This window comes from Podarcis vaucheri (genome assembly GCF_965113315.1).
Source record: "Podarcis vaucheri genome assembly, chromosome: 2".
Lineage (NCBI taxonomy): Eukaryota > Metazoa > Chordata > Lepidosauria > Squamata > Lacertidae > Podarcis > Podarcis vaucheri.
The window spans coordinates 25,880,549-25,894,601 of NC_138760.1; the positions used below are offsets into that span (position 1 = coordinate 25,880,549).

Here is a 14,053-nt window from a genome sequence, read left to right on the forward strand (position 1 = left end):
ATCCGGCAGGATTTTGGGGGGTATTTGTTGTAGAAGTTTCAGGAGATGAGATGTGCGGGGGGGGGGGCAGTTTTCAGGGCCAGCGTGGTTGTGAACTGTCAGCTTCTTCCCAAGTGGACTGGACGGAAGCAGTAGGCTGTAAAACCACGAGAGCCCCGAGTTGCTTTGCTTGTCTGCGACCAGAGACAGCATTTGGGGTGGGGAAATGTGTGCAAATCGTGCGGGGGGGGGGGAGATCCTCACAGCCGTTGCAAACCCCATCACCACCAGCAGCTTTTCAGTTCGACCGGATTTCGTTGTCATTATTTTTGTCTGTCTGCAAGAGCGACAGAGCGCTGCAATCTGGGAAGGGGCAAAAATAGGTTTCTTTAAAATATGTATGACTCCAAGGCGCGTCCCGGGGAAGCAGGCGGACGGCTTTCTTATTTTAGCAGCAACGAGGGGAGAGACAGAGAGAGAACTTTGTGTGCTTTCGGAGGGGAGGTGGGGCGACGGGGTTGGGGTGTGGGGGGAGAAGAGAAAAACGAATAGTACAACTTCAATGTCTGTGGTGATTCAAGCAGCAATGTGGCACGTCGCTGCACCAAGAAACAATGCCAGCCGCAAAGTTTTCTTTTGTATTTATTTCCCCACCCCCATCCCACAAGAGGAAGGAAACCCATTTTGGTCTAGCCTGCTGGAGGGAGGGGGGCAGTGGGGGGGGAGACCGTACTTAGTACCACTTTAAACTTAAATGTTCTGCTGCCGCTGCTATCGGTTACCTCGTTCATTGAAGGCTCTCTGGTTTTATCTGACCCTGGGGAAGGCTTGCTTGGCCTCATTTCCTGTGAATAAGAGGGCGTTGATTCTTCTGATTTGCCACGGATAACTTGACATTGCATGCCTCCGTTTCGTGCCATGAGCCCTGTAAAGCGATCCCGGATTGTCATCCTGAAATGTGCCTCCTTCGCTTTCCACATAGCTTTCTTTATCTCTGCAATGCAGGAGACAGTTTGCCCCTCATTAACGGTGAGATGCCGTCTAGATGTTTTGGCAGCTTTCCTGAAGGAGGAGAGAGAAAGGAATTGGCACGTTTGGATTAAAAGCACTTGATGAATATCTCTCAAGCTTCTATTCTGGTGAAGTCCCTTCCTGCAGCTTTTGTTGCCTACTACAGTAGGGTTCGAGGATACAAAGAGTCTCCTATTTTTCTAGCAAGTAGGATTTATTTGAAAGTCAGCACTCCCAAGGTCTCCACTAGTAGGTCTTTCCTGGGCTGTTTCCTGTGAGAATGCTTTAAATAAAGATGCTGGAAATGACCGTTGCGTGTTCCCCTGAGCTACAATCTGCTAGAGTGCTTTGTACATATTTTTGTAATTAATGGGTGAGGCTTTGATAATTATACGGGTCCCTTATGATCAGTGTTGGAAACTGAGATATGAAAGCTAGGAGCTAAGTGGCACCTTAAACCAAGTTATGGGTGCAACAATGGAATGTCTAGGCTTGCTTTTTTATAACAAGAATACAAAGCTGAAAATGAACGAACTGCAGCTAAAATCTTAAGTTCATTTTTCACATGGTCTAGTATCCTTCCCCTGCCCACCCCCCTAATATTCTTAAGAGGGTCTCTTCTCCAGTCTTCAGAGAGTAGCTGGAAGTGGGGAGGCAGAAAAAGGTCCTCTTTTCCTTCCACTCTGCAGTATTAATCTGAAATCTTAGGCACAGTGCTGCACACCAAGCTCAGAAGCTGCTCACACAAATGAAATTCCCTGTGGCAAAATGCACCTAGAACAATGGGAGTTTGGAACACTGCTTATGATTTCTGAAATCCATAACAAAAAAGGAACTTTATGAACATTAGATAATTTGTTGGATATAATAATAATAATAATAATAATAATAATTTTTTATTTATACCCCGCCCTCCCCAGCCAAGGCCGGGCTCAGAGCGGCTTACAAGCAATAATAAAAACAAGATGAGTGATTACAACTTAAAAACAAAAATAAAATACAACATTAAAATAATGGAACATTAAAATATTAAAATGAAGCCTCATTGCAGGAGAAGGAAAAGAAAAAAGAAAAAGGGGGCGGGGGGAATCACATTGGCTCCAATCCAAAGGCCAGGCGGAACAACTCTGTCTTACAGGCCCTGCGGAAAGAAATCAGATCCTGCAGGGCCCTGGTCTCATGAGACAGAGCGTTCCACCAAGTTGGGGCCAGTGCTGAAAAGGCCCTGGCTCTGGTTGAAGCCAATCTAACTTCCTTAGGGCCTGGGACCACTAGGGTGTTGTTATTTATGGACCTTGAGGCTCTCCGTGGGGCATACCAGGCGAGGCGGTCCCGTAGGTACGAGGGTCCTAGGCCGTGAAGGGCTTTAAAGGTCAAAAGCAGCACCTTAAATCTGACCCTGTACTCCACCGGGAGCCAGTGCAGCTTGAAAAGCACTGGATGAATATGCTCCCATGGCAGAGACCCCGTGAGGAGCCTCGCTGCAGCATTCTGTACCCGCTGGAGTTTCTGGGACAGCTTCAAGGGCAGCCCCGCGTAGAGCGAATTACAGTAGTCAAGCCTGGAGATGACTGTCGCATAGATCACTGTGGCCAGGTCGGGGCGGGAAAGGTAAGGGACCAACTGCTTGATGCGGCGAAGGTGGAAAAATGTCGCCTTGGCTGTTGCTGTGACTTGCGCCTCCATGGAAAGGGAGGCGTCAAGGATTACACCCAAACTCTTAACGGAAGGCAATGGCACTAATTGGGCCCCCGCAAGAGAAGGGAGTTGGTCCCTCATCCCCATGCTATCCCGACCTAGCATTAAAGCAGATGGCGCAGGGTTTCACAGTGGACAGAGAGTTCTGAGGTACCCCATGGGCCAGTTTAGGTTTGGATGAGCCATCTCTTTCCTCCTGGCTGGAAGATGGAGTTTATTGAGAAAAATGGGTTTATGAGGGCAGGATGTGGTGGCAATGTGGCAAAACAGCAAACAGGCTGTTATGTTACAGGCTAGGCCTGTGGATAAGTGCAATATTATTATTTTTATTGTTATTAGCAAAGTTCAGTTTAACTTTGTGCTTTTGTTGGAAGGCAAGAGGCCAAGGTTCAAATTCTCGCTTAGAGAATTGTGTGCTTAATGTCCTTAGGCAATTCACTGTTTCGTCAAACAATCTACCTCAGTGATTTGGATAAAATTGCAAAACACTGAAAAGTGCCTTAAAATGGTAGGTAAGTCCACTGTTAGAAACAGCTTTGAAAAATCTGATCCTTTATCTTTTGTGTAAACCAGTTAGATGATTTTTGATCCTGTTTGTGTGTGTAAGACCCTGAGCAAAGGGCATTTTTCCTCCAGCAAACAAATTTAGGCCTTCCAAATTAACTAAATTATAATCTACAAAGACGGCTTGAAAGAGCCTCTCTCCCTCTCAAACTTTCTCCCAGGGGACACTTTCTTCAAAACTTTTCATCCCGACAGTTTTAAAATCGGAATAGTAATTTCCAATAAATCTCTTGTGATGTTATGAGTTTGTGTCCTGCGATTTTGGAGAATTGCCTTTTTTTTTTTGCTAGAAAGTGTATAGGAGCTTTGAAAGTGTATAGGAATCTCATGTGTTTCAAATGCATCTTCTGATTCTGCCAACACAGGCCTTGGACATTTGGTCAATGCATAACTTATTTTCTAAATTTTAATGCCGAATGGTTTTTGTAAAGACCTGGATTTTTTGGGAGAAAAATAGCAGAACTGTACTTTTTAGGCTCTGGGTTAACTATCAGAAAAAGGTGAAATTCCTTGGGTATCTTCCAATTATTGAGGTTAGGTTGAACAGGAGGAAGATGGGCAAGTGATGACTCAAAGTGACAAAAAAAATCCTCTTATTTTATTGTTTGTGCTGCTCAGAAATTCCTCTCTTGTGCTAGCCAAGTACTTGATATTTCAGCTATTAACACATCAGTGTTATGCCAAGAATAATAACTAGTTTGGTATAGAATGTTACAGCAGTGTTGCTCCGGGAAATACAAAGTACTCAAAGTGAGAAAGGTGATATTTTTTATTGAACTAACATCTGGTGGTTAACTGTGCAATGCATGTCTTTTGAGGAGCCTGTCTTAGAGTTCAGTGGGACTTATTCCAAGGTTAAGCGTTCATAGGATTGCGGCCTACAAGTTGGCTCTTTCATATTAAGCTTGTCACATCCACAATTTCCCGGGTCTGGGGAAGCTAGTTTTTCTGTGTCCTGTCCTGTTGACATTATCTCATTTAAGGACATTGACAAACTAGAGTTTGTCTGCAAGAGGGGGACCTGGATTTTGCGGGACTGGAAACCTATGGGGATTAGTTGAAAGAGGTGAGAAAATTTAGCTTTGAGAAGTTACATTATATGGTAGATGGGCAAAGTGTGACTAAGGCTTTAAAAGTTCATTTTCCTTAAATTTAACATTTCCTACTTCCATGTTCAGCCTTTTTAATAGGTTCATGAGAAGCACAGGTTGTGGGGTAAATTGCCCCTTGAATAGCCTCAGCTCTCTTAATTGCTCCAGTGTCAGTTTCTGTTCCCAAAGGGGAGTGGAGAGGCTTTAATTGTTGGTACAGTGGTGCCCCGCAAGACGAATGCCTCGCAAGACGGAAAACTCGCTAGACGAAAGAGTTTTCCGTTTTGCAGGTGCTTCGCAAAACGAATCTCCTATGGGCTTGCTTCGCAAGACGAAAATGTCTTGCGAGTTCCCGCGGGTTTTTTCCCCTCCCCCCTTTTTCTAAGCCGCTAAGCCGCTTATCAGCTGATCCAATAAGCCGCTAAAAGCCGCTAATAGCGCTAATCTGCTAATCCGTCAATGGGCTTGCTTCGCAAGACGAAAAAACCGCTAGACGAAGAGAATCACAGAACGGATTCTTTTCGTCTTGCGAGGCACCACTGTATTTCCTCATTATTTTGTTTTTTTCATAGTTATTTGTAAGTATTCTCATAAGAAAAATGAGAGGCAATCAGTAATTAAGATTCTGCTTAATAAAGACAGAAAGGAACACTTAATAGGCTATTGATCATTGATTTCCCACCTCTTCAAGTAAGGAAGCAATAAAACTGGCTGACCCTATAAGGGAGAACGTGTTAATGATTGTGGTTTATTTGTGGGGAAACATCCTAGGACAGTGGTTTCCAATTAGGGGTCCAGGGACTCCTGGGGGTCCACTGAATGCACCCAGGGGGTCCGCAGCCCAATCCCTTGCCTCCCCCCACCACTATTTTTTTGTCATTTTTTCATGGTAATACAGTGGTACCTCGGGTTAAGTACTTAATTCGTTCCGGAGGTCCGTTCTTAACCTGAAACTGTTCTTAACCTGAAACACCAGTTTAGCTAATGGGGCCTCCTGCTGCTGCTGCTGCTGCTGCGCCGCCACTGCACGATTTCTGTTCTCATCCTGAAGCAAAGTTCTTAACCTGAGGTACTATTACTAGTTTAGTGGAGTCTGTAACCTGAAACGTATGTAACCCGAGGTACCACTGTATCACAAATTTTATGGCCTGTTTTAACACTGTGCAATTTTTCAATATATTGGCCAAAATTGGTTTTGAAATCGCACTGCAATAACGATTTTGACCTGGCAATATGCAGCAATATATTGCCCCTCAAGCAAATGAGAGCAGGGCAGCCAATTTCAAGGCACCACCGATATCTCACGATTATCTCAACCAATAATGCTGCTGATCTGAGCTCCCTTATGTGGAAGAAGACCAGGGCAGCCGATAACACTACAGTCTTTCCTCATGCTGGCTGCCACCGCTGGCTGCCCCACTGATGGTGGCTTGATGTACCCCCCCATCCCCTCCCACTTAAACCATGTGGTGGAGGTGACTCCGCTTCCTCTTCTTCCCCCACCCTCCCGATCTCAGTGGCTGCTCCTTCCCTCATCCCCACACATTATCTCCAATTTCAGACATCGTGATATATTGGAATATCGTAATATTCAGCTGCCGATAAATCACAATGTTAAAAAACAGATATTGCTGAGCTCTAGTCTGTTTTTTTTAGTATACCTAAAATTCTTTCCTTACTAGGGGCTACCCCACATCTTGTTCAAAAAATTGCTTTGCGGAGGTAACTACCATAGAGTTATCAAAATTTTCAAAAGTAGGGGGTCTGTGGCTTGGCTGTTTGAAAAATAGGGGGTCCTCAGTCATTAGCTAATTGGGAACCACTGCCCTAGGAGGATCTTAGCCATGGGGAAAGGGCATTGCTGAATATTACTGTGTTAGATTTCGCACTTGTATGGCACTTCCATTTCTAATCCCAATCCCAGCTGTTTATGGTAAAGCAATGTCTCAGCAGCAGCAAAGGACTGTAGTGCAGAAGGAACAATTGCCTCATTTACAGTAGTTCAGTCTTGACATGAACCTTGCAGCATTGTTGGAATCAGGCTGGGCTTGGCAGGCTTTAATGCATGAGGGAGGAGGAAGAAACAAGAGGAGGGGGCTGGATGGTAGGAACCTGGGTTAGAGCAGGGAGGATTCTCCCCTTCCCTGCCCCCATCCCCCAACATCAGTCACTTTGGAAGGGGGAGCCGAGATGCCAACTCTCCCTTCTGATCTTCCTGCAGAGCAGAGAGCCTCAGTGCGTGTGTGGGGAAAGGCTTTGATCAGCTGTGGAGGAAGCCTGAACAGGATGTGGCAGCGGCTGAACGGGAGGGTGCAGCTTTATCACCTGGAACCAGGTGCTGCCTTTGCACATGGCAGCAGACCCACCTGCCCCCACAATCTTTACATTCCTGTAAGGCGAGTGAGCGTGCCGCTGCCCGTCTTTAAATGCTTGGCAAGAAGAGCAGGAAAACTTGTTGGGGTATTTTTGCTGCTTCTGTCTAGTTCTGAACTTCTTGTCCTGCTCTTGAACTCTGCAGTTGTGACACCTGAGCACAGTGTATACTGCTGAGCCTGTCCTGTTACTTGCCTTCCTTATTTAAAGCTGAGAACCCCTGTCTGTGTGCGTTGGGCATATGTGTGCTAAGCTGCTGATCTTCAACCAGGGCCGGCCCACCCTGGTGAGGCAACAGCCTCAGGCAGCAGGATCCACAGGGGCAGCAGATCCAGCCTCCAAGCAATGCACTGCCCACTTCTCCTACTACAGTGGTGCCCCGCAAGACGAACGCCTCGCAAGACGGAAAACCCGCTAGACAAAAGGGTTTTCCGTTTTGGAGGCGCTTCGCAAAATGAGTTTCCCTATGGGCTTCCTTCGCAAGACGAAAGCCCATAGGGAAATCTCCGGGACAGCGGGGAAGCGCAGCGCTTCTTCCCCACTGTCCTCGGACCTCCTCCGAAGGCTGGCGGTGGGGCGGAAAGCCCTTCTCCCCGCGCCAGCCTTTGGAAGGCTCCTCCGAAGGCTGGCAGTGGGGCGGAAAGCCCTTCTCCCCGCGCCAGCCTTTGGAAGGCTCCTCCGAAGGCTGGCGGTGGGGCAGAAAGCCCTTCTCCCCGCGCCCGCCTTTGGAAGGCTCCTCCGAAGGCTGGCGGTGGGGAGAAAAGCTCTTCTCCCTGCGCCAGCCTTCGGAAGGCTCCTCCGAAGGCTGGCGGTGGGGAGCAAAGCCCTTCTCCCCGCGCCAGCCTTCGGAAGGCTCCTCCGAAGGCTGGCGGTGGGGAGAAAAGCCCTTCTCCCCGCGCCAGCCTTTGGAAGGCTCCTCCGAAGGCTGGCGGTGGGGAGAAAAGCCCTTCTCCCCGCGCCAGCCTTCGGAAGGCTGTTCCGAAGGCTGGCGGTGGGGCGGAAAGCCCTTCTCCCCACGCCAGCCTTCGGATGGCTGTCCTGAAGACTTGCGGTGGGAGGAGGGTTTTCCTTCCCACCGCCAACATTCAGAATGCTGTTCTGAATGTTGGCGGTGGGGAGGAAAAACCCTCCTCCCACCGCAAGCCCCGGGAACAGAGGAGAAGCGCTGCGCCCCTTCCCCTCTGTTCCCGTACCTGTCCTGAAGGCTTGCGGTGGGGAGAAAAGCCCTTCTCCGCACCGCCAGCCTGGCAAGCGGTTTCCATAGGAACGCATTAATTGATTTTCAATGCATTCCTATGGGAAACCGTGCTTCGCAAGACGAAAAACTCGCAAGAAGAAAAAACTTGCGGAACGAATTAATTTCGTCTTGCGAGGCACCACTGTACTGCAGTGTCAGTTGCAGCATGCTCCTTGGATGTTGGATCTGTCCCTCCTTAGCAGCCCCCCCCCTCAATGTTGCCTGTACAGGAGCCTCTTGGGGAAGAGGAGGCACTGTCTCCTCCCAGCCCTGGGGAAGAAATGGCAGTGGCTGCCTTCTGGGGGCTGCTGGAGTCTGCACCCACCTGGTGTGATTCAGAGCAGTTTCACTTTCCCCTTCATTGATTTCCAATTCAGTTTTCAGGTAAGGTTGATTGGATTCCCCACTTTGTTCCCAATGTAGATCTTTATTCCCAGGTACTGTAGTTCCTGGTGTAGATCTTCACTCACCCCTTCTTCCCTTAGGGAGGGGTGTGTGCCATTTTGTGGTTTGCCTCAAGTGTCAAAATGCCTTGGGACAGCCCTATCTTCAACTAGCGGGTCAGAACTCACAACTGCAAAGTCACCCAAAGTGGATCGCAATAGCAGCAGCACCACTACCATACAGCTATATGGTAAAATAAAAAAAATAAAAAAGTGAGTTTCCAAATGTATATATAGACTAAGCTCTTGGGTTTGAAAAGTTTGAAGACCGTCATGCCAAATTACAGCTGGTGGGCCCTGTGCACATAAGTTGCAATATTTGTAGAAGCCATTAATTCTCAAATGTAAACAGCTGGAATTAGTTGCTGGAGTTTTTTTATGTATTTGAGGTTGGAAATCATTATATTAGAAACTTAATGAACTTCTTTTTACTGCGTATAAGCAGTATAACAAAAAAAAATACAGTAAATAGAATAAGAATATTATGCCAATATACTATGAACAGCAGTCACTGCAACAACATAGATTAAAAATCTGAGATTCTTGAGAGTCTGACCAGAACCTGGAAGTTGCTCAAGTGCCATTCTACATAACTCATTCTTGCCCCAGACTTCCAAGGACTTCTTATATCAGGGGTCGGCAACCTGCGGCTCCGGAGCCGCATGTGGCTCTTTTACACCTTTGCCGCGGCTCCGGGGCGGATACCAGCGAGGGGAGGAGGCGAATTGTGCGCCCCAACATTCCCCACTGTGGCAGGCGCTGTACTGGCTGTGATGTCGCATGGGGGTGGTGCGTGCGTTAGTCACGCACTGTCCCGACGTCACCTTCCCGCCCGCTGTCAGATCGCAATGGTTTTGCGGCTCCCAGTTCTTTTTTTCTTCGGAAACGGGTCCAAGTGGCTCTTTTTGTCTTAAAGGTTGCAGACCCCTGTCCTATATCTTACTTGTCATCTCTGTGGTTCAGATAAACCTCCCTGATTGGTTTAGGGTGAAACAGTTCATCTTCTATTTTGATAAGACAACTGGCTCTTCCAGGAAAATGGCCCGAGCCATTACAAGTGGGGGTAATGTGTTGGTGTACCTGGGCAACTGTCTTCCCTCACTTGACAAAGATTCTGGAAGAATTGTGCATAGATCTACTGTGGCAGGTTGCTAGCTCAGTAGGAAAGGGAAGCGGTGTTGGAGTTAGGGGTGTTTAAACTTCTCCCCTCCCTAGATTTTCCTGATTTGAAATTGCCCTCCAGGATTTATTTGTCATGCAAGGGAAAATATAGAAACATTATCAAGATACCTGCATGCTTGCCCTCATCGTAGTTTCAGGGGATCAATATATTGAGCAAACAGCATGGTGAAATGATTTAACAGTTCTAGCTGCTTTTCCAATCCAATTTGCAGGTGGGGATGCACATGACTGCTAGAACTTTTTTTTTTTTAATGAAAAACCATGGGTGAGTCAATTGTATCTTTCTCAGCACCTTGCCTAGTGCGGCCCCACAGTACCGAGAGTGTTTGTATATTCCTTTTGTTCAAGAGCCTAGTTACAGTGCACACAAATCTGCATATGCCAAAGTACACATTTACTCAAGAGATCAGGGGCCCGTTGTTGGGCAAATATCACAGGACTTTATAACCTCCCAATGGAGTTATTTTTAATTTAGGAAAATAAACGTACTTCCTGTTCAGAAATTAACTAGGAAAAATAAACCTGGCACTAATCCATAGGTGGCAATGGTCCTCAGGCATATGGGGGGGGGGTAAGCATTTTCCATGCCCTAGATCTCACCACATTAGTATAGAATCTGCTATCTATTGTGCTAAGGGATTTCTCACCCTATGTATTTGCAATGAAAGGAGGTAGTGGGTAGTGGTAAAGGGTGATTTAAAGAAAACCACCCTAACATTTGATTTAGATTATGGATTGCCCCTGTGTGGCATCTTGAGCATTTTAGCATGTAGGCTAATGTAATGAAATGCTAACTATATGCCATATCATTTGAAAAGCCTTCATGATGGAGGAAAGCTTTGAAATGTATGCCTGATTGTCCCTTCTCTCCATTCCTAATTTATATGCCTTGCATATAAAATTCCACCCCAGAGGAGTTGCCAGAGCCTCTTGTTGCAGAAATGGCCATTTGGTGCTTTAAAATTCCATGTTGTTTAACAGCCTGACTCATGAAAGTTATGTAGAACTAAGAAAATACATAGAAATATGCAGACTTCTATTTGCTGAAAACGAGTGACCTAATTTTGGAGCAGAATCACCCTGCGTCATTGCCCTAGAAGTGACTGTTTCTCATAGGCACAGCTAGCCTGAAGGCCTGCTTTTATACCCTATCAGTATACTGTCTTAGGTGTTGTCAGCAGTCACCGTTTTCTCAATATGTGAGCAAACGTCTGTTCTGCCTTTGAAATTGTGCAAAGTCCACACAGGCACTGTGCACAGGAAAGAGGTGTGTTTGCTTTTGAATTACGGTTGATCCTTGAGGCATGCTTACACCCTGGGTAACGGATGCCATGTAGCTGAAGTGAGGTTTCTAATGGAAGCCATCATTGCCTGGCTGGTCTTTGCAACCTGTCAGCCCTGGGATCTGACTGTTCCCAGCCCAGATACAATCACTGGTTTTAGGTAGGATTCAGCCACATCCCGACAAATTGAGGATGCACGATTATTGTTGGCTGTGAAGTCTTGCACAGCAAACCCATTTCCCAAGGAGACTGGAGTTTTTGAGGGAAAGGAAGTGATGGAAAAATGCATTGGAAAGTGTGCAAACAAATCAGAATGAATATTAAATAAACAAGTCATCTGGAAGTGCTCTCGGAGTAGTTTGTGCAGATTCAACCTGCTTTATTTAATATCAATATGCGACACCTGGCTTTTGAGTGTATGTATGAGGCAGGGAGATGGAGCGAAATGGTGGAGACGGCTGCTGCATGACCTTCTTTCAGGGAATGCAAAACTGGCTGAAAATCCACAGGTGGGACAAGCAACAAGAACAACTGGAGAAGAGCAAGGCAGGAACCTGGACACCTCTTAGATGGGGGGTGGAACACACCAGAGGCTGCAGTGATGCTTTTCCCTTTCCAAATTTCGGGAAGGGGGGGAGGGGATAAATCACAAGTGGGCTTTGAGAATTCTCCTCTAAAAATAGTCCTCCACAGATTTCTCTTCAAACACTATTTCCTTGTAGAAATGTTAGGGGAGAAGTGCAGTTTGCCCCTTGCTGTCCTCCTGCTCCCATGTAGCACTTGTTGTCCCTGATGAACAAGCCAGTGGCAAACATCACCACTTGGACCTTTCTTTCCTCCACCTGCCTATGGCAGCTGTGTTGTTCTAACTAAACAAATAATGAACTTGGCCAGCTGAGTGCATCTGGTTTGGAAGTGAAACGGGGCCACCCAAAATCAAAAGTACATAGATACACAGAAGTATGTAAATCTGTACAGGACTTGTGAGTTTCCAGGATATATGGAATATTGAGGCAGAGTGGAGGTTGGGTGGAAGTAGTGAAATGGACTACTGGCTGGGATCCAGGAGGATTTAAAAGCAACAACAGCAACCCTGCCCTCCTTGCACTATATTTGGATGAAAAGGAGGTGAGGGGAAAGGACATACTTTGCTACTCACACTCCTGAACCAACCACCAAAACTCATCACCCATTCCATTCACCACAACGGGCACTTCCAGACTATTGCTATTTCTTGGAGGGATTCAGTTATAAACCAGCATCAGGTTGCACAACAATCTCACTTTCCCCCTATCCCAGAACTGGACTTCTTTGTGATAGGGAAAGTGACAGAGATCCCATTTGCTTGATGCAACATTGTCTAACCTCCCCGTAAACTAGTCAGAATGAATGCTCATTGAAGAGCGCATGTTGTCAAACTTCACGCAAACCAATAAGGATGAATGTTCTGTTAAGCAGGATATAGCCATGAAATGCTCAGATTTGAAGCTGGCAACAGCCCTAAACCAGGATCCTCTCCTGCTCCCTTTGCCCACCACCCCACCTCACTGAGACCTGAACAGTGCTACTAGACTTCTCTTTCAGGCTGTCTCTTATGGGGGTGCATTGCGACATTTAGCTGTGTGTCCCATTTGTCTGTCTAGCCACACAACCATATGCAGGCCTGTACAGGAAGGGGCACCTGGTGTTGTTTCCTTGTTGCAAATCGCAGCGGGGCTGCCCTGAGCGTGTGGTATGGTGAGGAAAGAGGCGCTGTGCTAGTAACAAACAGCTGTGGGAAAAGGAAAGGAGGTGGTTGAACAGAGAATGATGTGGGGTGAGTGCACAGCCTCTGCAACATTAAGCTTGAGATCGATCTGTGTTTTCCAGAAAGGGGCTGCTGATAGTAGTGTATGCGCACATCCCGCTATTCACCGCTGCTGACAATAAGCAGGTTATATTGCTTTTTTTAAAAAAAAAAAATCTGTTTGACCAGAGATGACAAAGGAGCAAGAGGAATGTGTGCATTCTTTGGGAAGCAGTGCCTCCCTTAGACCACTCACAAGTCTCTTTTAAAAAATTGTCTGTCTCCAGCTTCTATTTATTTTATTGCAACTTCACTGGCAGTGCTAAGGCCGCAATGTGGGGGTTAGGCAAAAAAAGTGAACAACAGAACAGGCGATGAAGGGCTTCACAGATGCAAAATAGGTAAGCATCAATCTGATTTTAACCCACACTTCTAGACCCGTTGGGGGAGTTTTCAAACTCAGAGGATTAGATAGCCATTTCGGCCCATGTTGCTGCTCACAACGCACCACCATGCCCCTTTAAGGAATGGCTTGTGCTGCTAACTCAGGACTGAGGGGATGCTGGGTGGCAGCCTGACAAAGGGAAGGCATTGAAAAGAGCTCCTTTTCTTCCTAAATTTTCTTCCTTTTCTACGTGCTTGGATTGCCAACCACAGGGCCTGTCATGTGTCTCTGTGAGAGTGAAGGCACACGGAAGGATCCCACTTGATTATAAAGAGGTTTGGGAGGGAAAGTTTCTGGTCTGCAAGGGTGAGGACAATAACTGTGCTGCCTTGAAAGAGCTAGCAGGGAGCATGATTCAGTGGAAAACAAGGCAGCGGTAATGGGAACAAATAAAGCCCACACATCCTACCTTCATATTTCACCTTTCTTTCCACTTCAAAGCCAGAAGCAAAATCTAAGAGCCTTCCTTGTCTCTTTTCTTAACAGCAGGGGCAGGAAACCTCAGACCTGCTACAGACCACACCCTCTCACAGGCCCTGCTACACGTCCCAAATACTGTTGTCTGCATGGAATGTGTCCTTGAATAATGCCCCCCTGCTTGCCTAGAGCAGGGGTCAGCAAACTTTTTCAGCAGGGGGCCTTCAGACCTTGTCGGGGGCTGGACTATATTTTTTTTTGGGGGGGGATGATGAATGAATTCCCATGCCCCACAAATAACTCAGAGATGCATTTTAAATAAAAGGACACATTCGTAAAAACATGCTGATTCCCGTACTGTCTGCAGGCTGGATTTAGAAAGCGATTGGGCCAGATCCAGACCCCGGGCCTTAGTTTGCCTACCTATGGCCTAGAGGGAGGATAGTGTCAATGTAGAAACTAGCCTGCTGTACGATGATGAAATTTAGATTACTTGCTCCACCCACTTTAACCCACCCACATTTGTCTCTGGCCCTTCGCATCA

At 46.8% G+C, this 14,053-nt stretch overlaps 1 protein-coding gene across 4 annotated transcripts in view; it reads left to right on the plus strand.

Moving 5' to 3' along the window:
* DGKA (diacylglycerol kinase alpha) overlaps positions 1-14,053 on the plus strand; it is an 82,854-nt gene that overhangs the window by 22,667 nt on the left and 46,134 nt on the right. The gene's annotated exons all lie outside the window — the stretch shown is intronic.